This window comes from Gavia stellata, chromosome 29 (assembly GCF_030936135.1).
Source record: "Gavia stellata isolate bGavSte3 chromosome 29, bGavSte3.hap2, whole genome shotgun sequence".
Classification (NCBI taxonomy): domain Eukaryota; kingdom Metazoa; phylum Chordata; class Aves; order Gaviiformes; family Gaviidae; genus Gavia; species Gavia stellata.
In genome coordinates, this window is record NC_082622.1 from 5,841,462 (window position 1) to 5,853,119 (window position 11,658).

Consider the following 11,658-nt stretch of genomic DNA (forward strand, 5'->3'; position numbering starts at 1 on the left):
TTGCTATGAAAGGCAGTCTGTTAGGCGGTCCTAATTCCCCAAGAAGGTCATAAAAACAAACTTCTATGAAGCAGGAATTATTGCAGATATCCCAGGGACTACTGAGCACCCATGGTGCCCTTTGGAGCGACGTTGGAGGACAGGGTACCATGTGCCGCAAGAAGCCAGCCCAGTCCCAAGGCAGACCTGCTCATGGCTTGGCTGCAGAAGCTTGTTCCAATGCTGACCTGAAACTTACTGGCTGAGGCAGAGGGACCGTTTTCACCTGCTTCACCGAGGCAGGAGCAAGTACTGGTGCTGCCTACCTGACAGCAGAGGTCCCGAGCCCTCCCCTGGCACGGGCAGCAGCATTGGCATGCTGGCACTGATGCCCACCTGCTGAGGTGGCACTTTGCCCTGTACTCAAACCTGTGGTGCCTACATCTCTTGAGACGTAGGTGCTAATCAACCACAGATTTTAATGGGGCAGTGAGTAAAGCAGAAAATGGCATTTTACTGTCAGAGAGTCTTCTGTGCCAGACAAAACACTTACTGAGCATCACTGCAAAGGAGCTGTCTCTTGGCATCTTACACTTACGTGAAAAAAATCCCTATTAGTTGAAAACCACCCTTCTCCTGTTAACAGCCATCTGGATATTGTGTATCATCAATGTTATTAACCGGGCAGTATTGCTTTCAGTTCAGATCTATATTCACCCTGGCCTTGGGTCACTCAGCTGAAACCTAAGCTATATGGATCGGAAGGTGCAAGGGCATTCTGTTCCTTATCTTCTGCTCTTGGGTTGGGGCTTGTTTTCTCTATGCTAGATAGAAAAAAAAACAAACAAAAACATAAGAAAAATCACTCTGTGCACAAACCAAAACCTGCCATGAAGTTTTGTATGAAACAAGCAGTGCGTGGATCTTTCTATGGCCTTTCAGATAAGGAAGAAATTTCACCCATGGTGCACTAAGATAAGCCGCCATGCACAGGAGATCAATGATTTTCTCCTTTCTGTGATCTACGCTGGACTCAGAGGAATGACGATCTTCTAAAAGCGGCTGCTGGGACCTGGCGACGTTTTGCACGCTGCATTCAGAGTGAGCAGTGAAACCCTTCTGTGCTTTGCTGTGTCAACAACTGTGCAAGAGTGAAGATAACAGAGAATCTGTCCCTAAGGCTCAAGGAATCAGACAGACCCACTCTGTGCACCAACTAGAAGTACCCAGAGACCCACACATTGCTGGACTACAGCAGGAGAGAGGCTATCAAAGCAATTGAGAGAGAAACACTGAGCCCCGGGGAAGAAGCCAGATTTAGTATCGCCCTAGGAGCTGAGCAAAGTTAGGCTGGCCCCAGTGCTGTGATGAGACTGTGCAGCAAATCGGTCCTCTTAGCCTCTAACTGTAGCCTTGCATGTCTGTTCAGTGGCTTTCTGTCTAATTTAGTGCCTTGTGCTGGGAATGGATCTGTCCTCCGCCTTGGGATAAAGACTGCCAGGCTGTGTCAGTAAGATGTACTTTATCTGAAGGAGTGAAAATCATACCAGGGGCTGGCCATGCAGGTGCTTGCTAAGAGGAAGCTGCCCTGGGAATGGGTGAAAGCTGGGAATTTTCTTTTTGGATAGCATCTGTTAATTGAAAAAAATGCAGCTTTGGGTCACCTCCTTGTACTCTTGGCTTTCGAAAAATGAAGCGACAGGTATGTTTCCGAGACTAGGACAGTTTTCCTATCAAAACATTGCGCTTCAAAATTCCCTTCATTTTAACAAAAAGGCAGAAAAACCTGAGACATCCTCCTTCCCTTCCCCCAAATATACACCTTTTTTTTGGCTTGGATTGAAGTGATTTTATTTTTGATTGTGGTTGTCGAGCCAAAAAAGTCAGTTACTCTCCATGCTACAGCTAATCTAGAAATGCTGCATAAATTGTCACCTACCTCAGTGCCTAATATCATGTTGCAGCTGAGCACATATTAAAAATTAGACAGGTGCTAAATGCAGCTTTAATGTTTGCACTTAAATGATGATCCTCCTCCCACTTCTTCTCTGATCCCCTCCCTTTTCTATCCCAGAGTGAGGAAAGAAGAATTGCTGGAGTGCCTGATTCAATATTGCAGTTGTTGAAAATCCACCCTTTGCCTTCCAACTTCAGCGCAGACACGCGGGACACGGCGGGCTGGGTGGTGTGAGCAGTCACAACAGGAAACATCCCACATTTCACACGCTGAAGCTGCCGGGCTGAGAGATGTGAAGATGCTACTACTACTGAAGGCAAAGGGGATGCATTTTGCCAAGCACCACCCTTTGAGTTATAATCCCTCACAAACCACATTTTCTACCAAGAAATGGTTGCAAGCCACGTGCAGTTCGGTATCTCAGATGGGAACAGTTTCTATAAGCTCTTTGTGCGCAAAAGAGAGATGGGCTGTAAATTCAACATGAATTCAGGTTTGTGGTTTAGGCTACTGCTTTAATCTAGCTGGATAACAGAGTCCAGAGAGCCCTCGGTGTTAACTGGGAAGGGGTGTTCTGGGATAGACCAGCTGCAAGGAGAGCACCATGTGAGTCAAAATTTTCCTCTTAGAAGATCTCCTTGTATCCTGCAGGCTGCAGGCAGCACCTGCCCTGCACCCCCTAAGAGGAGAGGATTTAGCCTTGCACTCTGATGTCCACAAGCCTGGATGCAACCCCAATTTATAATCAAAACTGGCCCCAAACAGCCTCTGAATATCTTCAGGTCAAGAGATTGCTACCTCCCGACTCATCTTGTCTGTGCACAGAGCAGGACAGACCCCTCTAAAGAGAAGCCATGAATTTTATATCAGATTATTTTCACCAAAAGACACAAAAAAGCCCCACCCCAGACATATTTCCAAAAGCCAGATGAAGAAGTTGCTGTAGATAATCACTACAAAGATTAATGCCTTAGAAAATGTTTATTCTTGGAGCTCAGCCCAACAGCCCAAGCCAGCTGTCAGGATTCAAGATAGCAGCCACAGTGACGAGGGGCTCTGCACATTGCAGAGGAGTAATGAATTTGGCAACTGTCTTAAAGCAAGAGTAGATTCCTGCTACTGCGGACTAGTCTGAGGGGTCAACACGGAAGAGAAAATAAGCCCTGTGTTACTGGAAAATAAATGAAAGGAGAACAATCTAGACTATTTTTGTATTTGTACGGGTTTCATGCAGTTCACTTAGTGTCCTAAGGCTTTTAGAGAAATGGATTATTCCAGGCATTTTGGGAATGGTAATACACCAGGCTATGGAGTCCTGCAGTAAAGACTTAATTTGCCATTAAACGCTGTAGTTGGCTTTACAAATTCCACAGAAAGGCTCTCACTCAATTCTATTGCTCTCCAGAGAACAACAATTTTATAAAACATTTTTCATCCAGAGATCTCAGGGCATTTTTTCCGAAAAGAGGTGGGCTAGAGATGCTGGCCTGCTGTACCCGGAGAGTGTGGGTATGTGTGGTGGGGTCATACAAAGGATCAGAGGAGAGCACAGGCTTCCCGTAGACAAGGAGCGTTCGAGTGGCATGAGACCACTGTTTAGCAAAGCACTAAAACCAAAGGCTGACTTCAGGAACAGCAAAGTGTTATGATCCTAGGTATCACTGACCCAGCAGACAATAGCAGAGTAGCAAAGAAGCAGGAAATGTGAAACTGATGTTGCTTCGTCTCGAGAACCCAAATTGGATAGATATGCTTGAAAAGCTCTGGACACAAAAAGCGTTTGGAAAAAAACCAACCCATGCATGGCCCCACGCGCTGAGCCGTCTTCCCTGGGGCTGAATGCTGGCCGAAAGCTGATGTGAAGCCTCGCTGGGTTTGGTTATGTTTGTGGCAGTCTTTGGGAGGTAACCACTGGAGAAGTGTAATGTACGTTTTATTTAGCAAGGATTTGGATTTTGCAAACTTCCAGAAATGAATTGTAATAAGATGATTACTTAGTCGTGAAAGTAAATGGGTATTTATGACTCCTCAAATACAAGAATGGATCATCCCTTTCTTCCACAACTTAGAATTAGAAATTAGAATTAGAGTTTTCCCAGATAGATAAATTATTTATTAGTTAAAAGCTTTCTACCCATGAAAAATGATGATCGCAAAGGTTCGGATGGAAACTTTAGGGTTTTGAGGGGAAAAAACCCTACAGTGTCTTTGCTAGTGCTGACAAAACCGAGTGCTTACAGCACCTGTCCCAACATTACATTTTTCTTCTAAAGAATCGTAACGTAATTTATACTAGGAGTTAAAACTGAAGCACTTTTAAAAGCAGAACTTGCTAGATGCTATGTGATTTTTACTTTGTTTTGTGGGAAGTTAAAATTAAGGTGGTTTTTTTCTCCTTTTTGTGCATAAGCAATTTTAAAATTGTGAAATTTCCCTAAGAAGCAGAGGCTGCTCCGGAATGTCTAGGGAATTGCTGATGATAGAAGTAGTGAGATTAAGATACTTTGGATGGCAGGAACATGACTATTAGTCATATTTAGTTTGTACCTCTTCTGCTGCTGTTCCCAACTTTCCAGCTCTGCTAAAAGCTCCAGCTATTCCGGTTTATAGCTTTCTCTTCGGCAAAGAAACAAACCAAAACTTCAAGACTTACTGCAGCAGAAAGTTAGACATTCCTCCTTTCCTCCCCTAGTCTGAGTCACTGGTTGAAGGGAGTCTTTGTTAAATAAGTTTAAGTGCTTAAGCCCCAGCTAGAGCACACAGCATTATGTGGGAGTCACAGACAAGGAGCATTAGCTTTTAGGTCTTGCTGAGAAGTGCACTGAATTGCTGTCCACTGACAATAGCAGCAACAATCTCACTTTTAAGCTCAGTTCATTGGCTTCTGAACACCTTTAAGATATTGACAAAACTGTCAATATTTTATTTTTAGTTATCCTTTCAGATGCACACCGAGAGTAATTCTGGGAAAGCAGGGTTTAGAAAGAGAAGTTACCGTGAGTCTGAAAACTATTCTTCCATTTAAGATTGCTGAAAGTGCTTGAAAGTTTCTGCAAAAGGAAAGGAGAAACCATTTATTTTTCAACCATAACACTGCCATGAGAAACCCAGCAGTGACTCTGAAATACAATGGACTTGTTTCACTCAGGCCTTCTTAAAAGAGCACTTAAAGCATGAGCTTGTGGGTGGCTGAAAGCTTATAGAAAAATTGAAACATAAGGCACGTCTTAACATCCACAACCTCTGCATCCAGCACGGAACATGCTGCCAATATCCTAATCATATCCAACCCCATCCACTTCTCCCCTTGTCCCCAGAAGCCCTAGGCTTCCTTGCCCCAGCCCTTGCGTGTCCTCACAGCTACCAAACCTGCAGCCCTGGGGAGTTTTGCTTTGAATTCTGCACTCCCATCTCCACGAACGCTTCTGGGCTTTGATATGTCCCACTCTGCATCCCTGGGAGCGAAAGGCGAATGGCATGAGCCCCCGACGTCTCCTGTCTAAAGGGGAGCGACTACTTTGAGCAAATAAAAACAGATTGTCTGCCTCGAAATCATGAAGTCCGTGAACCTTCTGAAGCCCAGTCAAATGTTACAAAAGCCCAAGCCTATCTTTCCCCTTTGACTGGCATATTTCACACTCCCCTCTCTCACTCACATTGTCCCTGCAGAAGCAACGATGACAGGCTGCTGTCACAATGAGATTCATAAATGGAGTTGCATTAAGTAATTTCTCAGGTTTTTCTCCAGCACAAAAGAAAAATAAAGTTTATGCGAGAAATGGCCCCAACAAAATTTAATATAGGAGAACTACAAATGATGCATAGAGGAAACAAACCCCAAACTATGGGGTTTTTTATTGCTATTTTGTCTTCCAGAGGGAAGAAAAAGAACTGATCAGCCAGTGAGATGCTGGCAGTGTTAGCAGGCAGGAAGAAAGGGGGTCTTGGTACATTGCTCATGACATTTCAAGACCAGATCTCAGTTTCGTGCCAGAAATAAATACAGAACTCCTGGGTTTTATAAGAGCAGTAGTGGTCAGTCACATGACAAACTTTTAAATTAGATTGTGCATGCTTACAAACAGATGGAGGCAGAGCGCCAGGACTTCTGTCTTTGCAGAAAATTTTCTGGGAGGTACCTCTGTACTTTCCACCCATCATTTGCCATGGACTCACTGTGTTGTTTTCCATCTCACATAATTTTTAGGGAGCGAATGCACAGATGGAGGCAGGACAATAATGTCAGCTTTTACTACTGGACAATGAAATATTTTTTTCTTGAGTGCAATCACAGCATGAAAGGTGGAAGGAGAAAGGATATGAACTTACTGCTTCCATATGCTCCATCAGAGTGACCAGCTGTACTGCCGGCAGGAGGTCACCCGTGTCTGTGTTTCTGAGTTACGAAAGCATTGCATCTTTCATCATTTTCTTTTGTGTTGGGAGCAGTTTCCAGAGCTGTTCTGGAAATACAAACCTGAATAAAAGGACCGGAAAGGTTGGAAATCACAGTTCTTCTTCCCTGCAAACCGGTGCTGTGGTGGCCATGGGGCAGACAGCCCCATGCGGAGAGCGAGGGGCAGCTCATCGCACTTCCAGGACTGCTCGGTCTCTGCTACTGAGCCATTAGAGCCTGCCTGCATAGCACTTGAGGAGCTAGGTAGCAATGGATTTTATTTTATTTTTGGTAGCCTTCTGTCTCAGAATCATGTTCATTTAATTCCTTAAAGCAAGCTTTTAAAACGCTGTGCTGCTGTACATCTAAAACAGTGCCATTAAAATGCCCAGGTTCTCTGTGTTTAGAGGAGTAACTGAGAACAGTGTTTAGTCCTCTCGTCATTTCTCCTTTTGTTACTACAGAAAGAGCTTCCTTTCCCCAGTTTTGATGGCAATTAGACTTTTTTTTCAGTGTGCACCTAAAATACCATGCAGTTGTGAGCACCAGTTTGGGATTATGATTATAGAGACTGCAAAAGGAATGGACAGGGGAGACAAAAGAGGGTTTGCTAATGCTGAATGGTAACTGTGAAGGGCTGTCAGGTGGACTGCAATGTAACATTTTCCCATGACATTTACAGGGAAGAGGAGGAACCAGCTGAGCTGGAATAGCCTTCATTGTAGGAATAATACCACAATCTTTTAGGAAAAGGAATTAGCAGCCTCCAAGTGCAAGTACCAGTTAGCCTATGTCCCATGGAGATCGCAAAGCACCACAAACATTAGCTGGTTTAGTCTCACAGTCTCCTTTTGTAGTAGGGATCAGTCCTTTTAACAATAACGAAATACATGCAAGTCATACACAGAGCAAAAGTGTCCCAAAGAGCTTGTGGCTGAGGTGGAAAGAGGCCTGGCAAGTCTTGGAAATCAGCATGAAATTCAGCTCCTCCCAGCCCCAAAGCCTTGCAAATACCTCTGGGAGCAGTAACTTCATGCACAGGACAGTCCCTTCTCGCATGCGTAGAGGGTCACAGGCACAGAATTCCTTATGATCAGGGGTTTAATTTTTTTTAACTTTCTTAACTTTACTCAAGCAAGCTGTGACTGAAGTTAATCAAACCTCTCCCAGGGTAGAAAAAACCCCCAAACCCAACCGAGCAACAGTAAGACACAGAGTACAAGAGGGATCTCACATGCCCTCCATATTCTCCTTTAACCAGCACAAAGCAAACACACAGCCACTATTCTTATGCTGAAACATTTTGCAGTTCGCTTTGCACCAGAGACAGCAACGACACAAAATTCACGGTCTGGGAGATTCGTACTGGAATGGAGCATCATCTATTTATGTAAGTGCCCCTATGGAAAGCGGGGTGTATTTGTAAGAGCACAGATGTTTCTTTGTATTTTGCTCAAGTATTTTCTTCTTACTCTGGGACGGTTAACAAGACAGATTAATTCATGTGGATCCTTGCAGCAGAGTAGGGCTGTCACTGGTGGGGAGAGAGGTTTGATTATATTATTCCCTATTGTCAACACAGGCACTTTATAATAGATTTATGGCTAATAAAATCTTTTAGTAGTAGAGGGTCCTTGAGTTTCAATTTTGAACCTTTGGCCCTTGCTCAAATCACCAGCAGATGCAAGCATTAATAAAACCAAATAGCACGTGGATACTAAAGAGGCATATGGCTGGGTACTCAATAAAGGCTGTAAAACACAGGAGAGGGATCTTTACAATCTGGTTTGACCTAATGGAATCAGTCTTTCAATAATAAAATGACTCTTTACTGACGCATGAAATAGCGTACCTCAGATCAGTGAAGTAATACCCAGAAAATTCAGGAGTTTAGGGTTGATCTGCTCAATAGCACGTTTTCATTTGAAAATCTTAGGTGAATTGACAAACTTGGTCTGATGAGGTGAAAACTGGACTATGGCTAAGGAAGCAAATAGGTGCAAAATAAAGACAAGACAGGGCTTTGCTGAAAGCTTCCTTTATGAAATGATCTCTTTCAGCCGTCAGCTCTGCCTGAGATGTAGACTCCAGGATAGTCTGCCAGAATGCATTAGCGATCTATCAAACCCTTCCTTAAATTCAAGCCAGAGATGCTTCAAACCATAGACTCTGGGTACAATTTGACTTCATTTTGGATTCTCTGCTGACCTATCCTCACCTACTGTGCTATCAATAAGCTGTGGTACCGGTAGGCAAAGCAATGAAAAAGCACCATAACTGACCACGTTCAGAAATCCAGCCACTTTCCTCCAGTCCCAGGTATGCAGCCCATGTCCGCACGAAGAGAGGGATAAGCCCAGGAATAGAAGACAGCAGTTCTGGTCAGCAGTGCTTTGATGCTCTGCAGAGAGAAATCCCCTCCTTGCCCATATCCAGCAGATCTATCACAGGATTTCCAACCAAGCACAGGATGGAATCACATCCTGCTGGATGTGATTCACATCTGGGTCTGGATTCACAGCCAGATTTTGCCAAGCAAAACTCTATGCTAGCAGCAGCACAGATCATCGTCAGCTTGCAGAGAACTCTCAACTTCTGCACACCGGTTTCTAAAAGCATGTCAAGAGCATTGGGCATGTGCCTGGAACTTGGTCAGCAAACCCCCAGCCTACCCAAACAAGGGCAGGCACCACCTCTGCCATCCTGCCTGCACTTTGCCCAGGTAGTGGGCAGCTCAGGACCTGCACAGCCAGTGCTGACAGCAGTGAGTAGGGCATTGCCTCAAGATGTGTGCACAAGGCGGTGTGAGCTTTGCTCTCTTATTGACCTTGGGCTCTTGGGGGTTTGATGCTGCTCTCAGCATCGACGTAGAGACCTACAGGACAGCCATCACACAGCACAGCACTGGGGAGCGAAAAGCTCCCAAAATGCAACTTAGTTTTTATGTCTTTACGGGCATGAGAAGAGATCACGCCAGTGACTGCCAGAATAAGTCAGAGCACGTGAGGAGGTTTCAGACTGGCGGCTGCCATACACATCCAGTCTACTGCAAGCGAGTTTTGTTGCTAATTAAATCCTTTCTGCTGATTATTTATAGTCCTCTATTTACTGGCTCATTGATTTTAGAGGCCATGTTAGTTTTCTTTTTTACATGTCTCTCTGAATGGCTAGATTATAACTTATTACACAAAGAACAAGTGAATTGGTGTCAGAGTGATCTATTACACAGATGGTCTGTGAGCAAAGGGCCTCTGTCTTTGACTTTGGCATACTGAGAAGACAGGGAAAGATGCTGAGCCCAGTTCATTTGGTGCAAAATAAGATTGTCATCCCTGTCAGTGGCTGTTTCGGGAAGTTTAGGACATTGGCTCCATGCAGTTTCTTCTGGTGCTGGCTGAGGGTTAGAGAGGAGACAACTGGGGAGGTGGACACAGAATTCATCTGTGAAAACACAAGAGGCATGGATGGTAAGGAGAAAAGGGTGTTTGCTGCCCATAATAAGAGAGTTATGGAATGTTAATTGAAATTAGCAGGCAGCAGGCTTGAGAACAGGAGGAAGCTGTTCGCATATGTAACAACGATGCGGAACTCTGCCACAGGTTGCTGGAGTTGCTACAGATTTGCATGATTTCAGAACTAGAGAAGCTGATGGGAGAAGACAGCCCCTGAAGAGATCCTAAGCACAAAGTTGCTCTGGTTCAGGAAACCCCATGAATCACTGTGGGAGCGTTCAGGGGAATCAGCACTACGCGCTTCTCATATTCTCATACCCTGCTCCTGGCAGCTGCTGTTGGCCACTGCTGGATGGAGAAAAGCCTGAGCCAGGAAAGCTGCTCCAAACTGACCTTAATTGAGTTAAAGCTAAAAATCAAAGAAGCTGGAAAGCACATTTAACCTGGCCACCTGGGACAGTTTACCAAGCAGAAACGTCCCGCAGTGGCAATGCTGCAGCAGTGGGGGCTACCTGTCACCGTGCGAGCAACCACGAAACCCTCTGCCTTACCCAAACCCACTGAAGGAGCGCAGATCAAGTGCTCAGCCTGCAAACACATTAACTCCACTGTGCAAGAGAAAGAAGGTTGGCTTTATACCTACCAAGACCTTTGGTTTAAAGGATTCAAATCCATTTCCCAGGGTGAATGACCCTTTCACGGTATATTTATGTGGCCCTTCAGCATTAGTACCTTAAGATCAAGCATTTCCAGTTGTTGCAGCACCATGTAGCTGGGAGGGAGCTATTAGCACTGGCAGGGAGCTGGAGCTGGGTCGCATGTCGCAGAGCAGGGGTTACGCCTGCCTGAGGATAAAAAGGCTGCTGTGGTCTCCCCAAAGAGCCAGCGCATGCCTCGCAATCACAGGAGGTCGAGGGTTCAGAGACCACGTCTATCATTATGGCACTGCAGCAGATACACTGGGAAAACCAGTTAGCCTTTTCGTTCAGGCAACAGTTCAGGACTGATCCAGCACTGTCTCACCACTCTGAAGAGGAATGACAGAGACGTAGTGGGAATTGGACTATGTATGAAATCAGGAATGGGTGGATCTGGAGCCACATCTGTCATGGGAGGACGCTAGGTTGCAGCAGAAGCTTGACCCTTGGCTGGATTTTGAGGCCATCTGCGTGCTTGTACCCAAGTCTTTAGTAACACTTGGTCCTCCAGCTGTAAAGAGGCAGCAGGTCTCTTGCTGCACCTGATGTGGGGTATCTGCACACATCCCTGCTTGTACTGAAGCGGCAAAAACTCAGTCCAAACCAAAGCCTGTCTCAGGCCCTGTAAGGTCTTTATGACTCCTGATACAGACAGACAAAAACCCCTTGTGCTGTTGTGACGCTGCAAAGCTGACACTTTTTATTGCTATCCTGGGGAATTCTTCCAAGTGTTGAGTTGCCTGCTGCTATGTCAACTTGTATCTGACCTTTAAATTTACCATATCTGCAAGAAAAGAAAACAGATTCTTTCCTTCTATTGCTCAGTTGTTTTGTGCTTAAAGGAAATAAACTTTTTTTTTCAATAATCATAAACACAAAAGGTTCCCCAGAGGGCTGTTTCAGACTCCAAGCTAGTTAAAAAGAACATTTGCATGAATTAAAGAGCAACAAGAAGTCACCACTTATCTAAGCCTCTTTCTAGTGCTTAACTAGTGTCTGTAGGTGCGGAAAAGTGAGACAGATCGGTAGGAGGTAAGAAAGATGAAAACTAGGATGTTTGTTCTGCTTTATAGTGTGTTTCCCAAGCAGCAGCCGGGGGAACAATACCTGTCCTTCACCGGCCACGTGGTCACTTTATGCCTGTGTCTGTAACAAGGCATAAAGGACAGCAAGCCT